A 17,516-nucleotide genomic window follows, 5' to 3' on the forward strand; every position below is an offset into this window, starting at 1 on the left:
AACATAAGAACCCAGATAGAAAACCGGTTTTAAAGGGGTAGTAGGAAATTTTACTACTACCCCTTTAAAACCGGTTTTCAATCTGGCGATTTTCCTATTCGTCGCAGAGGATCGCGACAAAGACAGTCAAACATCTTAACTCAACCCCTATAACACCCGAGGGGCTGATCACTCCGCGTAATCGGTGTACAGAGCCGTACCTTTGACTGTGCTAATGATATTACGCGGAATCTTTGATGTTCCTGCCTTTGACAGTGCTAATCTAAGCGTAATCCGGTGTACAGACTTTCTAAAAGTGGTTAGCCCCTCGATAACACCTCAAATTTATTGCACTGACTTCTAAAACACCCTGTATATAGGAGATCTCAAAGGTTACAATTCCCGCGCTCAGTACTTGTAGAACACTTGAAGTATGTGATTGTAATTAAACCTGACTTAATCCTAGACATTCTATTTCTTTTTGGCGGGCAAATAAGCCGTTTGAAGCAACGACAGAAAAGTACTTGACTAGCTTATGTATTCTTAATTGCTCAATTCTCGGTTTATTTCTTTTACAAATCCAGACGTTGCGCTTCAAATAATCATATTAATGCGGTGAGGGCCGTTGCATCCTCACAATGCTTTAAAATAAATTTTATCGAAACGGATTAAATTTTAAAACATAACCCATTGAATTTTAACCAATGATGGGCCAATCGAGTTTTTATAATTTTACACACTGCTTAGTCGTCTAACGTTCTAGCGTAAAGCAGGGTTGGCACAATTTTTTCCGCGGTTTTTTTCACCTTTTGTTTTCCTGTTAAAAACCGTGTGGAAAATCGTACTTCCATGGTTTTTCCACCTCTAGTGGCAAAATTCAATAAAAAATAAATAATAAAAGCAGTATACTGCTTTTATTATTTCTTTTCTTTTTTTTTTCTATTCTATTCACTCTTCTTCTAGCCTTTTTTTTATCTCTCCTATTTGCAATGACCAAATTAGTCACTTAATAGATATATCAATGATTAATTTAGCATGAAAAGAGTTTTTTCCATTTTTTCCGGTTTTTACCAGTTTTTCCCACATGTCCCGCCAAAAACCTGTTCTTGCCGGGTTTTTGCCAACCCTGGCGTAAAGTATTTGAAATTAAATTAATTATTACTGTTTAACCGCAACTCTTATTTTATAATGTATTGATTTCGGACAAGGCCAATTAATGCTAAAAACTAGAAAGATCTATCGAATACAATTGTTAGGATATGTAACATTTTATTTCGAAACTTTTAATTTTTAGGGTCTCATTCCACATGATTCATCTAGGGCCTGGAATGAGTCTACTTTAAAATGTATATTTTTTAAATAAGATGTAAAAAGAGTTGATTTGTCGGAATTAAATAAATTTTATTTAAATAAAGTGATTTTTTGAAAAATAAATTTTCAATGTATTGATGAAAATGTACGAACTTAAAGTTACGTAAGCTCTCAAAATGAGTAAACTCAATTAAATTTAATTAAATATAATTATATATAATAATATTTATTCTGCTGCACTCAAATTACGAATGCATTTTTTACAGAAAAGTAGGCATAAAACCTTAAAAAATCAAAAATTAATTCAAATCAATAAAAATCCAACTCAAATCAAACAAACTTACTTTCTCGATTTTTAAATTAAAAAGTGAACTTGAATAGCATCTTATATTCAAAATTCTAAATAACGCCGTTTGTAAAATCAGTTGACTCATAGAGAAACAAATTAAAATATATTATTGTTCTTACTAAAGTCAATGTCCTTTTTAACTTTCAAGCAGTGCATTTCAAGATTCGAGGTAACCAAAATATAATTCTTTAAACTTGTAAATTTCAATTAAATCGGAAATATTCGACGATGTAAAAGTAACAAGAATGAATATAGAAACAGGTTTCGGAGGAAATATTTTCTAGCGACAATTGGCGCATTTTTTCCCCCAAATGGAATGGGGTATTTCAATTAAAGTGGCTGGCTCCAAAAGAGAAAGCAAAAAAAGGGCGAGTTCTTTAGCAAATAAAAACCTTATTGAAATAAATATAACGTATATGAAAGATATAAATACCGGAGTTAAAAGGACGCAACATAAAAGCATACGGTGGGCCACGCCTCAGACAAATAAAACACAGCTTACAATACAGAGTCATTAACAACAAAGAAAGAAGTATACACGCCGAGAAAGAATGAGAATGGTAAGTCCTCGGGATTTCAATTTCGCATTGCACTTTTTGCACAGTACGTGCACCGTAAGGAGTGGGTGATACTCACATTTAACCATTAAACGAATGACTAAGAATGTATTAAGGTTAACAGAGAATATTAATCAGTGTTATGTAAATGTAACGTTTTTAGAATAAAGTTCATGTCAGTGGCAAAAAGTGTCAAACAGGGTTGCCACAAAATTTTGAGATTCAAATTCCCTGTTTTCCCTGACCATTTTAAGAGATTTTTCAACTTTCAAGGAAATAAATGATTATCACACAATTTGTCATAAATCTAGAGTAAAATTACCATCAAAAAGTGTCAAAAGAAAATTGAATTCCCTGACTTTTTAGGCCAATTTTTAAATTCCCTGGCTTTTCCCTGAGTTCCCTGTCGTGTGGCAACCCTGTCAAATATGGCAAAAAGCGACAAATAGGGACTAATAATCAGTAAATGCATTTAAATGATGTAAATAAGCCAAAATAAGTATTTACAAGTTTATTTCACAAACGTATATTATCATCAAAAGTATTTAATATTGCAAATTCAACTGTTCAATCTTCGTCTAGTAAACACTGAAGGTAAAAATATGTCACATCTTAGGGAAGTCACTTGACTAAAAGGAGAAACTAAAGCTTTTCCTTTTAAACTAACAATTAATTTATTTGAAATATTGAATTAACTCTTTCAGATATGTAGCATCACTTACATGCGAGATAATGTTTCAGTTTTTCACAAAAGAACCATTTAAAACGCCTTAAAGATACATAGCAGACGAATTCAAACTCAGGAAAAATCGTTGAAAAATAGCCAAATGAAATAACTCGATTGAGCTAATATTGAGTTTCTAACTAATCCGGTATATATTTGTCTAAAATAGCACAAGTATATTTTTCTTTTGTATGTTTTTAATTTTTATTAAAATTTATTAGTGTTGTAAGTCGGAAATTTTTCCGGAAAATGACCCGAGGCTTTTATTTTAGAAAAAAAAATTAAAACAAGTTTTTGTTCCATGATTAGTCTAATATATTGTTTGCAAATTTGTATAAAACGGCATTTTCGCCTAATTATTTGGAATCTGAAAGTAAAACTAAACCTCTAGACTAGTTTAAACTGATTAACAATGTAACACTATTAATGTTTTGTAGTACGTTTACTGATATTAGACATTTTATATCGATAAAAAGTTAAAAACATTAAAAACCCTTAAAAAGGAATTTATGTCTCAATATTTTATTTTTTCCGATTTGCTGAAAATTTTCTGGAAATGTTTCCGCATTTTATTTTTCCGATTTGCTGAAAATTTTCTGGAAATGTTTCCGCATTTTATTTTTCCGATTTGCTGAAAATTTTCTGGAAATGTTTCCGCATTTTATTTTTCCGATTTGCTGAAAATTTTCTGGAAATGTTTCCGCATTTTATTTTTCCGATTTGCTGAAAATTTTCTGGAAATGTTTCCGCATTTTATTTTTCCGATTTGCTGAAAATTTTCTGGAAATGTTTCCGCATTTTATTTTTCCGATTTGCTGAAAATTTTCTGGAAATGTTTCCGCATTTTATTTTTCCGGCAAATTAACAACACTAAAATTTATTATTGGCCACTATTTGGCATATTAGCCAGTATTATTCGCCATGTCCTAATTTACCACTTTTTGCCACATTATTTGACACCTGACATTTACCACTTCGGAACACTGATATGAATCCGCAACTACAGCCTCAGTTTTCATGATTTCAGGAAAATATTATAATGTCTTCTTCCCCTTACCAGGAGAAACGGGAAACCACGAGGCGAACATAGCGCTACTAGCATATTCTCAATGGACATAAATGAATCCTTCAATTCTTGGTATGGCCTATAAAAAGGCCATTCTCTCCGAATAAGAAATTTTTATACGCGTCTTTGTAAGGAAATAATTGTGTAACCTTTTCTAATGAGTGTTGTAACGATCTACTCGTTGCTTAAATTATTTCTACCCTCAGCGTCGTACGCGCGAACAATCCCGTAGACGAAATTAACATACAAAATGGAATTAGGCCATAATTCAAATAATCTAATGTGATAAATGGGACGTTTAACGCTGCTAAAATCAGCAAAGCGGAAGCTGCGTTTTCGCGTGTGTCCAGCAAACGTCCTACTTTCGGGTTCATATAGCCGCCGTTACTTGGTTTTAGCACCGAAATTACGCGATGAAATACCATATGAATAAAAAACCAACTCGATTCGGAATGGAATTTATGGAGATAGCGCGTATTTGTGGGGGTTCTCTACAGGGTGTTTCAAACGTTATGCAAAAATATTAAGGAGTTGTAGGGGGTGAGTTGAGAAGTATGCCTGTTTTTCCCCATTTTCCCACGATGAGTGAAAAGAGCGCCAGAGGGCTTCAAAGTGTGGCCAACTAGCCCCTGGAAGTAGGCTGCATCCAGCGCAAAACCAAGCAGCAGGGAAATGCGAACATTGAGGTTTTGGTTCGTGTGATAGGTAAAAAAGTACTTTGTAAACAAATCGAGGTAACCAGCGTAAAAAAGTAAACTTAAACAGTATTTAAAGTCCCTGCTGCTTGGATTTGCGCTTGTTGCAGCCTACTTCCAGGGGCTAGTAAGCCACACTTTGAAGCTCTCTGGCGCTCTTTTCACTCATCGAAGGAAAATGGGGGACAAACAGGCATACTTCTCAACTCACCCCCTACAACTCCTTAAAATTTTAGCATAAAATTTTGAAACACCCTGTATATTGTGATAATCTTCGTCGATTTAATGAATCCTAGAAATTACTTTTCTCTTTCCTCCGGGGAAATGGTTGGGGCGCGCTCCGCCCAGGCACAAAAGACGCGCAAAAAAAATTGATAGAAAAAACCCAGGCTGACCCCACCCAAGTTAGATGATCCCGCCTACTTTAATGTAAGGGTAGGGGGCTGTACTATACCGGGCTTTTGTCTACCCCCTTTTCGATAACGCCATGAAAAATGAGTAGCCGAATGATGACAAATTCATCTTGTGACCGAACCATTTATTAATAAAAAATAGTATATACTCGACTGCTTCGCGTGGGTATGGGCTTGGAATGTACGTACACACAGAATGCACAGACTATAGAATCGCTTTTCTCCCTTCTTAATTATTATTAATGTATTATATCATCGCTGGCATGAACGTTTTACGAGATAGTTTCGTCCTCGATCGAGTAACGAGATAAGTTAGAGAACTCGTGCTTCGGGTCTTTGGGTCTTAGCTCCCTTTTCACTTTCGTCACACCTGTTTATACTATCTGTACCCTAGCGTTAAAAATTCCCTCTAAAATACGAAGAAATAATATTATAAAAATATACAAAGGAAAAAAGGTACCGGTGCAAATATTCAAATTCAAAGATTAGGGCTGTGAGAGTAGTGGATTTAGACAATCGAGACGGGTGTCGAGTGTGAAATTTTTTGCATCGAGTATTCGAGTCGAGTAATATTGAAGTCGGGTCGAGTAACTGAGTACTTGATTAAAAGGAATTTTTCTCTTATTCGAGTCAAGTTATTAAGAAAAAACCCGGAGTAATATTTTTAACGAGTCGTGTTATCGAGTACTTGATTAGGAGCTGGTTTTATTCAAGTAATTAGGAAATTAAATTTAAAATGAGTATAAACTAGCTTTCAATGCTGAAAAATATTCCTTTCATTTAAATGAACCACAGTTTCCATAACTTTAGTAACCTTATAGTGACTAGTGGGATATAAAAGTTTCGTATCCTAAGCTACTAGCCTAATTATATTAATTATTATTATTTCCCGCCCCAAAAAGTTGCCAAAATCCCTCTATGAACTTACAATGGTTAGAGCTGCTTATTCGAGTAATCGAGTACCCGACTATGCAATTTTTGGTACTCGACCTCAAAAAATGCCGAGTAATCGATAATGTTCGAGTACTCGCACAGCAATAACAAAGATTGTTACAGATTATCGTTATAAATGTTACGTCCAATATTTTCAGAAAGTCAAATATTAAGGGTGTAACTAAAAAGGCTAACTTTCAAACAGTTTCCGTTTGGATATAATGGGGATAGGAGGGATAAACCATTTTTTGCTCTTCGTGTTCCGGTTACATCGTATCAAAAATGGTATTTTAAGTTGAAGAGAAACAAGATAAAGAGGGCATTTGAACTCCGTCGTAATGCTAGGCTCAAGAAACAAAATGGTCAAGTACATTACGAAGTTTGCTCACGAAAGCGAAAACTGAAACTAAGAAATGATTCCCCTTTTCTTGTGTACAATTTTCTATTGTTAACGGAGAAATATTCAGGGACAATCGCGGCCTCTTGCTCTCTGTATGTAGGCGGAAAATATTCTTAGGAAATCATAAAACAGAGGTTATATTTGCAGCGTATAGAATGAACATTCTTATATACTGTATAAATGTATTGTCAGAAAATGATTGTATCTAAAGTCTAAATTTGTATCCAGCTGGTAATAATAATAATAATCAGCTAGGCTAATACCCAAGTCATCTAGCAACTTTTAATGCCATAAACAGGTGGCCGGGTTACAATGCGAAGGATGGTGGTGGCAAACCCTTCATGCCACGCGAGCCTAAACTTACCTTTAACCTCCGCGAGTTTTTATAGAAGGGGAAACCAAAGAGCTCGAGGCAAAACCCTTTAACCAGTGGCGATAGAACTGGCAAACTCAACGCCGAAGGTGTTGTTCCTAGTTTTTACCCAGTGCCACAAGCTGGGATCGAACCCTGCTCCTATTGCTGCGACGCGAAAGTGCTAACCACTTGGGGCTTCATATTTTTAGTTAACTCGAGCACATTCTTCCTCAAGGGCATTACTTTAGGGAAAAGTCGCGACCTTGTAAATTTCGTCAAAGTATAATTGTAAAAAGACCGCATCAATACGATGGTACCAATTCCGCGAGTTTCGTGGTTCGGTACAAGCGGTGAGTTCTAAAATTCGAATTTTTCCGTCATTTTTCGTCTGGATAGAGTCAGAAAAAGCGCAAATTTCGTTTCGAGCCGTAACGCAGCGGGGTCTTCAAAGCTACGGGCCGCGGAAAACCCATGAATCATTCGAATAAATAGGCTTTTCATTCAGCTAACCGTGTAGAATAGTTTCCATATTAGAAGCGAGGAGGTCTCCGCTACTGCTTTAAAATGGCCCGTCTGACGTCTGATATATTTTAAGATCTACGAAACGAAAGGTTACGTCTTTCCAAAAAAAGGCCTTCAAGAGCAACAAGGTTAGGTTTGGTTCTCCCGTATTTGACAAATTATTTCGCGTTTTAGAATTGGGAACCACGTAGCCTATTAAATTTAAAATTACTACTCCTCAGTTAAAGCCACTTTCTATTACCAGAAGTTTATATCTATTACGAGAAAAGTATCCATCTTTGAAAATTAATTTGCAACTTACCTCCCCGTCTGTTAAGGGGGAATTCCACCGAGTACTTCGGTTTCCGCTCCACGCAGAAAAATTTCGAAGGTTTTAAATGCTCAGTAGTTAGTGGTTTTCCGTGGTAGGGCTGTAACAACAACCCTCCCACGCGGTTCCGTTAAAAAGACCTCAGCCATTCTTCAATGCGGGTTTTAAAAATACCTTATTATCAAAATTAAACATGTACAGGGCCCCCACTCAAATATTCAAATTATTTTATAGGAAAAAAAGGATTAAATTTCTAAAATTGTAGGATTTTGTAGGACTAATTTTTCGAAATTATAGGATTTTATAGGACTAATTTTTCAAAATTATAGGATTTTGTAGGACTAATTTTTCGAAATTAGAGGATTTTATAGCACTAATTTTTCGAAATTATAGGATTTTATAGGACTAATTTTTCGAAATTATACGATTTTATAGGACTAATTTTTGGAAATTATAGGATTTTATAGGACTATATATGTCATTTAATTTACTAACTTTATGCATTTAAAAACAAAATCTATAAAAAGTTACTATTTAACTGTTTTATCACAAAAATATAATATAGGATGTTATAGGAAAGTTTTGAAAATATAGGATTTTATACGATTTATATTACCTCTGGGGGCTATGAATGTACCTTCCACTGTTCCACATCACCAAACCACATCACTTTTCAAAATTGTATACTAATTTAATAACGAAAATTTATATTTCAAAAATCCCTCAGTTTTCCAGGTTAACCCTAACCAATTTTGGTCAATACCCCTGAGCCTTTCTGGTAAAGGTCCTGGCCATATCTTCGTTCTTGTTGGTGATAACACCACACATAACTACCTTTACAAAAAATCACAAGCTTATCCCTGACTTTTTACGAAGTAATTTAAATTTCAGACGTTTCAAGGTTCATATTCGCGAAAAACATTAAGACAAATCTCTCTATATACTTCTGATATTACCATTTGAGATCTATGACGTCATTGCTGCAAACTAAGGATTTGTTATTCCACTAATACATTATTAAAGAATTAAAGGAAACGGACTACTTGGTGTTTGGGTATCACGATTAAAAATTAAATTATCAGAGATCAAAGTGCGTAGAAACTCGTTCGACTTATTTTCGGTTTATGGAGGACTTTGTAACAGTAGGCCCTGTATAGAACGCAGTCAAAGGCGTATAGCGTGTAATTACGGTTTTATTTTTAGTCTCTAAATCTACCGCCGGAATGCAAACCAATCTCGCAACGGTATTCGAAATATTCATAGCGAAGAATTTGGAGGCTGCGAGGGAGCGTATAAGAAAGACGGGGAGAGAGAAAAAAAAGAATTTTTATAGGGGACTTTAGCGGAAGGATTTTTAGCTTTGATCCGCGGTAATTCGGCGCAACATACTATATGAAATGCGGCTTCTTCCTCCGTCCCGGTTTCGTCTATGAAAAAAAAAGTCATAGCGAAGAAAAATCCTTTCCTCAACTCTAGCCATTTTGAAATAAGAACTTTTTGCTCTTTATTCCCATTCCCTTTTTAGTTTTCATTCGGCGGGAAAATTCTAGCTGACGTAGGCTCCGGGCATTAGAAGAAAAAAGTTCGAGCGACGATGACGATTCGATTTTGCTGAATGCGTAATGGTAGTTGCCGTTTAGAAGGAGCCCTGGCTAAAATTTAAGCGTATTTGGATAACGGCAACGTCGACTCTTCGCGGGAGTTCGCGTTGGAGCGGCTACGTTTAGGCGTTCGCGAAGACGCGGGACTGCTCAATCTCGGGACGTCTCCGAAAGTAGAAAAACGCCGGAAAGGAGAGGGTGGATTTGATCACCAATGGGACTGAACTAACGTTGATGATCGGACGACGGTTCCGTCAGGGGTCGCGAAAAGGTAAAGTCCGCGGCGTCAATCTTAGGACGCCGTCGTCACGTAACCTTGACTCCCGCCTATTTCTTGGCGTATAAAAGTAAAAAGTCCGGAAAAAATGTGATCCGAAAAGAAGCGAAGGAAAGTATTATTATCGATCTAAATCTGGCACGTTGGTTGGAGGTGGGAGAACTGGTACACTTTGCGGAATTCATCAATTTTACAGGCTGGATAGCCTATCGAAACCGCCCTACCTTCCAAAAGGTTCCGTGTGTACAAAGCTATCGAAAATGGACACGATAGAGAGCCTAGTTCGAGAAATCGAAGTTGGGGTCATTTTATTCACGCATTCAAACGTTAGATGGCGCCTGTGGCTTTTAAGCTCGCAATTTAACTTTTAACTTTAATTGTTTTGTATCGAGAGTGTATTCGGGCAAAGATAATATAGAAATTCGTACCCTAGATTAAAATTCAGTGAGTTCTCTGATTGACGGTTTTTCAACGAAGCGATTACCCACTTCCGGCACGTTATCTCCGAAAAATCGGCCTCCATCAGTAGCTGTGTGGCACTATCTATAGTTGGTTACCATGGTAATTACGGAGATTATGTTTTCGGAGTTCCGGCCAGAATTGGGTAAACTCTAAATTAACTACGCGAAAGCAGCGCCGTATTATCCATAAAGCTGTGCCTAAGCCTAAGGGCTCACCAAAAGCACGGGCCAAGCAGGGACCCCGCGTCACAATGCTTATGTAATGTCGAGGGGCCCAAAAAGGCTCAAAGCCTAGGGGCCCTGCCATGAGTTAATACGGCACTGCACGCAAGGCAGTGAATTCTATATCTATATTATCTTTTACTCGATTAAGAGAAAATGTGGGTGGAACCCTGTTTGTCACGTGATTAGCCACGCCCCTACGTGCAATATTTACTACAAGTAAAGTGGGAAGATACTCCGGTACGAACCCAGGTTCCCTCTCCGAGTAGGAATCATAGTTGTGGCTACATACACCCTGTTATCCCAAATTAATACATTCTTGATCTATCTATATTGAAGTCTAAGGTTGGTATTACAAATCCTGGATGGTGAAATCGATGTCAACCAAGGTTCAAACCCACAACAATTATATAGTTCACATAATGTTATTCACAAATTATTGAAAACACGACTAGAGCCCAAAAAAAATGTTACATATGCGCAATATGTATCGTTGAAGAGTGTAGAATTCGTAATGGCAGTTGCTGTCCGCGTAACCAAGGATCGCGTGTCAAAACTCTTCTCTATTCGTTGTTTGGTTGGTTGTTGTAAAATTTAAACGGTCAATTACCCGAATTGGTTTTCACGTCCCTCGCTCTATACGGAAACTTTTGTCCTATAAACGGCCAACTCTGACTAGTATTACCGTTTTTAATACATAATTCAAAATGACGGGTAAAAAATATAAGGTATTAGCGGCGATCGGAAAACGATTTCGCGTTTTAATATTTTAACACCGTCCGATAGGCGGCGACCCTCGGCAACTTATTTGTAGATAACTCTACAAGAGCGAGATCCAAAGTGTTTTAATAAGAATGTTTGGACTGTAGCAACTGGCGCTTACGGAATGGCAATCCTATTGACTTACTACTGCCAATTAATCCGAATTTCCTAATTCGATAATGCATTTCCGATCGATACGGATCGAGTCATCGTTCAGCTCGGTATAGAGTCTTTTTGACGTTTTTTTTTTCATCTTAGGTCTGAAAGAGCCATAATATTTATCAGGGCCCCCTTTTTTTCCCAGGGCAGGTCTTTGGGTTTAATCGACCATGCAATACTCTCTTTCGCTCGTACATTGATGGCGCCAAAATATCGGGCCGATAGAGGGGGTCACGGTGCTCCCATGGGCGTGGTTAGCGGAACGGGAGGTGCGGGGCAGGGAGGAACGAGACATTAAGACCCAGGCACCCGAGGAAAACAAAGAACCAGGGCCAAAAAGAAATCGCTTCCCGCTACGTTCCTATTCTTTCGCCCTAGTTTCAGGGTCATTCCGCGCCGTAAGCCTACTTTGACTTTCCCTTTCGACGCTCATCTGTCTTAATTTCAGGGCCTTAAGAGAAACGCCTTTCTCGTCTGGTGTCCTCCGTCTAACCATGGCTATATTGATATGGCCTAATCCGCAGTTTCCTGATATTTCAACGGCTTCTGTGGATAGGGAAGAGAAGGTAGTCGAAAGTTTACGCGAAGGCTGGAACGGCCGGCCATACCTACACCTGAAACGTTATCTTCCATCGTTCCTAACCTCAATTCTAGTCAACCTTCCTGACGTAATGGACGAGCGTTTTAGGGTGACAGTATGATATCGTGGGAAAGGAAGGAACCACCGCCTAATGTTTCGGACGCGTTTTTCAGGTGTCTTAAGTAAGACTAACGACTTGGCCGAATCGAGGCTGCGACGCTGCTCTGTCCGATGTGACGAATTATTCGGCGACGCTGACCTCTGATCTCTCGCTTCCCGTCTGGGAACTAGCAGCGGGGAGTAATCCGCCCCTGCCTCCAACCCCTTTTTCCTCCACCAGGAGCCGCTATCTGTCTACGGGAAATTCGCCCGACCAATTAGAAAGAGTCGCGCCGAAGCCGGTCGATGGTCAAGATTTATACCTTAAATACATAATGGACGCGTCTATTGTGATTCGCGCGTGCGTGAGATCTGGTGTTTGTTTCGCGTTGTCCATTTTAGCCCACTCGTCTGTTGGCCATAATACAAGCGCCACGAAAGTGCTTGATGGAAAATTTGAGTAATAGTTCTCGGAAGAGGAAATGACAATTTGATGATGTTTTATATCGCTTCCTTTTTTAAGCTACTTCGGTTTTTTTGGGGAAGCGATTTAGCCCATTTTTAGAACGCGAAGATTATGTAAATATGAAAATCACGCGCTTTACAACGCGTATTTTGTTGCCGTGGTAATCGAGATTAAATTGAGCTTTGCAAATGACCGCTTTGACTTATGCCTTTTCCGTAAAATCAATTTTTGATTGTTGATACGTGGAAAATTGGAAATTGCGTAACCTTTAACAATTGGCAAACACAGCGTCAATGTTAGCTTGCTATTGTCCACCAAACGGAGGTGACAAAAGATTTTTGATAGACTCTGATATTTGCACATATCTGCCGTGTGCTATAGCGAAATACTTTAGCATATTTGGTGGACTGACCTAAGCGATTCACGCTTATTACGCGGGTTGAAAGCCTTGTTTTATCATACCCGCGATAATCGTCATTTTCAAAATAAGGTAGCCAAGACGTAGATGAGACGCCTGTAATTTGGAAGTAATCGATACATTTTTATGTTAAGGTTTGGTGTAAAAGCTAACTTAAAGTTATTGTACCATTAACGGACGTGCCCCAAACTACGTATAAGAAATTGTATTAAAAATAATTGTATAATAACATCCAAATATTTGGACGTAATCATTTGTAATAACATCCTAATACTTAAACAGGCAATTAAAATGTTAAGATTCAATAGATGGCGCATCGTAGTGTACAATTTTTATTCAATCCGATTCAGTCTCACATTTCCGCGCTAAAAATCAAATTATTGTCACTAGCGGTCGTTAGATGGTGCGACGAGACAGAAGGATATTCCCCCTACTATACACAGCCTTTCCTAAATAGGAGCAAACTTCTTCATTTGTGACGAAAGGGTTACACTTTGAAAGATAAGTGCGATGACTTCTAAATGAAAGTAACGTAATAATTTAACAATATCTGTCACTAAGGGGCGCTGCATCAACTATATTTTTTATTAATAATATAGATTTGTATTACCTTTTTTTAAAGCATATCACGCTCTGTTGACGTTAAAAATACTGAAAAACGTATTTAATTCGCCATATTTGCCACTAGAAGGTGCTGTGATAAATTTTAATTATTGATGATTTGTTTATTATAATTAACATAGGCTTGTAATACCTCATTTAAAAGCTTATTTTCAGACTTAATAACATGGCAATATCTTTACGTGATATATCTTGACCCAATGTCTGCAATCTTCATGAACGAGTCATATAGTTAATAAAACTTTTCTATGAGGAAATTCCTTCGGGTAAATTAACTTGTTGCCTTTGTAAATTATAGCTTTACGATCCATCATCAAAATCGTGAACAACTGACGAAAATGATCTCGTACAATGACGACAACGCTCAACAACCTCGCTCTGGCTCCCGGCAGATGCGTGATCAGCGCCCTCGAAAATGCCAGAATCAATCAAAAAAGCTTTGTCGCATCGAATTCAACGGTTCACTTCACTGCCTCCGAGACTATTAAATTGAGGCCAGTTCGAAAACCACTTAAGGATTAATGCAATACCTAACTTAAGCGATACGTTCCGCCAATAACCTATTAAGGCAAACTCGATCGCCTGCCTTTCGGCCAAAAGCCAGGAGGATTCCTTATCATTTTCCATTTCATATCCAAAAAAATGAAATATCATCTATCGGGTTCGTCTCCACTTCCGGCAAGAGCGAGCGGGAGGAAGCGGTGAGTGCTAAGAGCAAAGGGATGTTCGCTCTCGTAATTCGATAATCTAATACCAATATGATTCCGTAAACTTGGAAACGGCCGAAAAGCTTTAAAAAAAACCAGATGATGGCCGAAGATTTCCAGCCGTCCCCCTCTCCTTGTTAAATTCTAAAACGAAGCCAGAAGAGCGTGACTTCCCCGTTCGAATAAAGACCTCAATCGCTTCGGAAGCGTTCGCTGATCCGTTAAGAAGGTTTGGCGGGGACCAGACCTCAGTTTTTTGGGAATGCTGAGCTGGCCGGACATTGCAGCGGTTGTCCTGCCAACCGAAAACGTCTAGGATCGAACTTGAGCGAAGCGTGGCGACATTTTTACGTTACGAAATTGTAGCTAACGACAGTCCGGTACTGTGGTTATTGTCAAAAATGTTGGTGGTACGGCTGGGATAGTGGCGGGCGGAGGCGACTGAGAGGTCCAGAAAATCTCGGGTTTTGTTTCGCCGCGTAGCTAGTAATAATAGAAGCGGAGGGGCAGCTAGGGGGCGCTTCAGTTTCCGCTGCCGCGCGGCGAAAACGTCCCCCGGGGGTTTTGCGGAGGAAGCGGTTACGCCTGGAAGAGCCCGGATAGCAACGAGGTTTTAGCATCGGAGCTCTCTCTCTCTCTCTCATATACGCCTCGTCAATTTGGCTTAGGATATCGGCCGCTCGTGGCCCTCGAAGGACCCTGTCCCTGCTGGTCAGTTCGTTCTTGCTTTCTCGGGAGAAAGATAAGCAAAGAAGTCTCGGACCTTTTACCTAAATCTCGAGGCGCTGTTGTTTAGAAACCCGACGAAATTATTCGCGAATCCCTGAAGCGCGCGGGTTAAGCTTTCTAACCTAAAAACATTGCCTTCAAGTAGACGGATATTGCATCTTCGTAACTTAAGAGAGCAGTCTTTTCAATAAAAACCTGGCGCAAGGCGACGTGTCTCATGGTTTGGTAGACGCTAGAGTCTCAGGTACAAGGTTATAAAGATAATTAAAGTCAAAAACGCCATACTTTAGAAACTTTAATTGCGTTATCATTATTACGACGAACAATAGTTCAGCGAGTGCCGTTGAAACACTAGAGAGCTTTTGCATTGTTTCAATAAGGAAAGGCCGCGTAAATTGAAATGCAAAGTCCCAGCTTATCTATGCCACCGACTAAATCGAAACAATAACCCCGTATTTCCGTGCAGTTATTAGCTCAGCCATTCTGGCAACCATGAAGTCTTCTTTTCGATTAGAAATTCCCTTTTCCTTCGGGTCGACAGTAAATCGAATAGCCGCGGAGGTGCGTGGTGGGGTGAAGAAGGCCGGAAGGGTCGTCTTTGGGCCGGAGATAAACGCGTCTGGAAAGGTTCCAGCCAACGGGCACGGAGCCGCCAACTTAATGGATCTATGGATTGGAATTTTAGGGTTTTAAAATTTATGGATTAGACCTAAGTTAAGATATTAGCCAATTAAGTCCTATACGCGTTCCGCATGGCGTAATACCTTTCTGAGCCTCTGAACCCGTTTGGCGCGATCGGGGGCGGTAAGAAGCTTCCTCGAGGCACGCTGGATGTTGCTAACTGCCTAATAAGGAGATAGAGGCTCGGAACTATGGAATAGAGAGAGTAAAGGGTTTCTCTTATCGGGTTTTGGGGCCGCTGAGACTTCACGCTTTGCTGGAGCTGTCGGGCTGCAGCGAGAGAGCGCGATATTAGGTCGTCATTCGGGAACACCAATTTTGAGCCACCGCTCCAATTATCGATTTTTAGCACATGTTGATGTATCAAGTAAATTTAACCGGGCCGGAAGTATAGGCTTATTGCCTCGATATCTGTCAATTGGCTAATTTGGAATATCCATTCGCCTCGAGTAGATACACGCGTGTATCGGAAAGAGAGCAAACTCTTCTCGAACCAGCCGTCCATTCAATTTGGCTATTTCGCTTCGGTTTTCTATAAATATCGAATCGTAACGAGCCTTATTATGTAGCATTAACGTACAAAGTGGGTTGCCAAATCGCCCGTTCCAAATATTACACTATGTATCTATCGCTTAAAATGTACAACCTCCAATCGACTTATTTCTAACATAAATATTTTGCCCCAGTAATGCGGGCTACCTTCCACGAGCGACAATAAATTAATGTTTTAAGGGGTCGAAGTAGCAAAATATACAGAACGTTGTAGTCTAGGTTAAAGGGGGGTCCCCCCCCCCCCCGAGATCTTCGTAGAGGCTAACGGTAATAGTAAGTGTAGAGAGCTGTTGGCTCGCGTGGCATGAAGGGCTTGCCGGCACACTCCTACGCAGTGTAACCCGGCCACCTGAATTAAGGCCATTAACAGTCGTACAAGCAAACGAATATTTGGTATTCTCAATTACTAACACCTAATTGAAGAGATTTTTTTTTAATAAAATTAGCCGCTTGTATCGACAAAGGATGCTCCAACCAGCATGTTCTATAATGAGCTAAGTCAAGTCTGCCCAACACTTTCTAAAATAAGAGTAGATTTTGTTTTTTCAGTTACTCTGACAGCTTTCAAAAGTAACTATTATCGGTTTGCAAAGCGTTAGCTAATTAAATTTACCTATAATGATTATTCAAGTAAATTTAGTATTTTTATTGTAAACGATAATTTTTAACTGATATTGATTCTATCTATCCACTACTATACTGAGAGATACAATGTTAGAGAGTGCGTAGGATCACTACGCATTCTATATATACTCTGTTCTAAAATGGAAAGGACTACCAAAGAATTGGCCCAGCATTGTGTCGGAATTATTAGCAGGGATTCTGGCAACTATCAACCACGGTGGATGGCATGACCTAACTGTCCAACAGCTGGGTTAAGTAATGGATAACATTAGGCAGCCATAGCGAACTTAAGGTCAACAGTAATAATGATTAACAATTTCGTGTACTAAGGGCGATTTAAATTGCCAAGACTTCTTGGAAGGGTAAGCAATCTTTCCAATCTTCTAAGAAAACCGAGATCTCTTGCCAAATTCTCTTTACAATTTGTTGTCGTAATCTTGTACCATGCCCAGCAACAAACGAAGCATTATTAATCAAACAAACTACAAAAGTTAGACCTTCAGGAATAACATTTCCAAATTATTTATATTTTGTTAAATAAATTACAAACACGCGTGTTAAGACTTCATTATAAATAGATTCCATTGGCCAAATAACAATTAGCTTTAAAAAACGTCAAAACATTATTAAAAATCATTAATTAAACATGTATTTTTGAGTTCAATAAATCAGCATTTTAGTATGGGAACTCCAATTTCGTTTAGATATTCGCATTGTTGAATTAAGTGCTTATTATACAGATTCTACTTACAACGAATCCGGTTATTTGTTGTTTGAGTATGGTTTGTGTAAAAGGTTGTTACAGACAGTAGTCATTATCTAATTTTAGTGTATCAATGGCAGTAGGCCCAAACAAACCTACCATTAATTTTTGAAATATTCGTTGTTTCCCGTCGTGAAATAATTTTAATAAAACATATGCAATTTTAAAAGCTTATTAACA

The 17,516-nt window shown here is 38.5% G+C and overlaps 1 protein-coding gene across 3 annotated transcripts in view; it reads right to left on the bottom strand.

Annotated features, from left to right (window-relative positions):
• Positions 1-17,516, bottom strand: part of ttv (exostosin glycosyltransferase 1 ttv) — a 118,120-nt gene that overhangs the window by 52,814 nt on the left and 47,790 nt on the right. The gene's annotated exons all lie outside the window — the stretch shown is intronic.

Source organism: Leiobunum rupestre, chromosome 7 (genome assembly GCF_980474605.1).
Source record: "Leiobunum rupestre chromosome 7, qqLeiRupe1.1.hap1, whole genome shotgun sequence".
In the NCBI taxonomy this organism is placed as follows: Eukaryota; Metazoa; Arthropoda; class Arachnida; order Opiliones; family Sclerosomatidae; genus Leiobunum; species Leiobunum rupestre.